This window comes from Carettochelys insculpta, chromosome 1 (assembly GCF_033958435.1).
Source record: "Carettochelys insculpta isolate YL-2023 chromosome 1, ASM3395843v1, whole genome shotgun sequence".
NCBI classification, from domain to species: Eukaryota; Metazoa; Chordata; order Testudines; family Carettochelyidae; genus Carettochelys; species Carettochelys insculpta.
Window position 1 is genome coordinate 306,984,817 of NC_134137.1, and position 2,036 is coordinate 306,986,852.

Sequence of the window (2,036 nt, forward strand, 5' to 3'; positions counted from 1 at the left end):
AACACTTGCTGTCCTGCTGGACTACGGATGTTGCCAGACAAGAGAATGCTGGTTTTGGGAGGTGGAACCTGGCGTTGCATGTAAATCAAGAAAATCTAACCCTAAAGTGGAAACCTTTGGCTCTGTGCTTAGTACACATTTAGAGCTGTCAAAATCAGTTATTTTATCTCTGGATGAACAGCTGGCTATACTACCAAGCAATAAAACAAGTAGGGACAGTATACAAATAGAGCAAAGGCAGTGAAAGGAGCACCAGTCCTATTGATTATACATTTCTTCAAAAGTACAAAACCCAGCAACATGTGCTTTCCCTGTGGTCTGGGAACTTAGCCCCCTGAGTTAACAATACAAAATACAGCAGGGTCCCAACATTCACAAGGGTTTTGTGTTTAGAACATTCGCAAATGTTGATTTTTGCGAATGGAGAGCAGGTGGGGGCTCATAGCCCCAGGGAGGTGGCAGCCACTGCCTCTCTGGCCCCAGAGCCCTGGGGAACCCACACCAGCTGCCAGCTTTCCCTGCCTGGAGCCCTGGGGAAGCCACAGCAGCCGCTGGCACTCGAAGGCCTGGAGCCCTGGGGAAGCAAGACCACTCGCGGATAATCGAATTCCTGAATGTGACCCTCACAAATGTCGAGACCCTACTGTAATGCAAATGGGCTGCCCACAAACATAGCCAACCCAACCCGCATTTTGTTTTCTCCTAAATAGCCAGTGAAATTTCACAAATCCAATCCTAGCAGATTATGAAGTTCCTGAGGAATTTGCTCTCTACAGCAGATTAACTGCATGCTGATAGTGAATGAGAGGCCCTGGGAAATGTCATCACAGAGCTGTAACCCTTAGTACAGGTTGTACCTCTCTAATCCAGAACTCTCTCATCCAGCAACATCCATAATCCAGCGTGATTCTAGTTAGCTTGATGACCTCTTATCATAGGTGTGACCAAGTTTGCCATGATCCCATAAAGTTTGTTTCCAGCCACTAGCCCTGGTTGTCAGTGATCTGTGCTGTTATTTAGCTGTAATTTACCCCCTTAATGTCTTCTAAGAACCCAATAAGCAATGGAAGTGTTGGTTGCTGGAAAATATTGCCCTCCCATCGTCTGGCAAATTCTCTCGTCTGGCACTGGTCAGGTCCCAAAGGTGCTATATGAGAGACGTTCAACTTGTAGTAGCTATGGTACACCTCCTTTGATCTTTATTTTGTGCAGATACAATGTCTGAGTACATTTCACCGTCTTTAGCCTTCTACTCAAGGCACTTGGGAGAGGACAACTGGTTTTTCCCCTCACAAGCTTGTTCCTGCTGCTGCAGATTATACTTGCCTAATGAACACCCAGAAACAAACACAGTTGGGTGCCATAGGTTAGAAGGATAATTATTTTGATTTCAAGCCATTTAAAGACATGAAAAAGCTAAGAAAAATATCAAAATATTAAGTGGTTCCTTCGCTGTGTGGTATGCACGCTTGATAGAAGCATGATACGCTCAAGTACCCTCAGTGTTTTTAAAGAATTAAGAGCCCAGGGTCCCTGGTGGGGCTGGGAAGGGTGGGGCAGCATGGGGAGGAAGGGGCATGGGCAGGGGGTCCAGTGGGGGTGGACTTGGCAGAGGCAGACTTGTCAGAAAGGGTGGGGGTGGGGTGGGGAGGCTCAATGGGGGAACAGGCAGGCTAGGAGCCCCAAGTGCTCCTGCAGGACCGCGGTCATCTCCCACAGGTGGTCCAGCAGGTCATCCCATGTGGCCCTCCACCATGCATTCTCTGTCTCGTCCATGCAGAGATGCCACTCGGCCAGCTCTGTCTGGTAATGAGTGGCAGTGTCCTTGCTGGCCTGCTGTCGTGCCCTCCTGCTCTAGGCCCCTTGTGGTGCAGGTGGGGGTGGTGAGTGGTCCCCCTCCTTCACTGAGATGTCTAGGGCAAGGGATGTGTTGGGGCGATCCTGGCCCTCTTCCGGTGCAGCTGCAGGGATGGAGAGGAAGACACAGTCTGTCCTCTGTTATGGCACAAGGGCCATATCCCCCTCACAGCCCCACG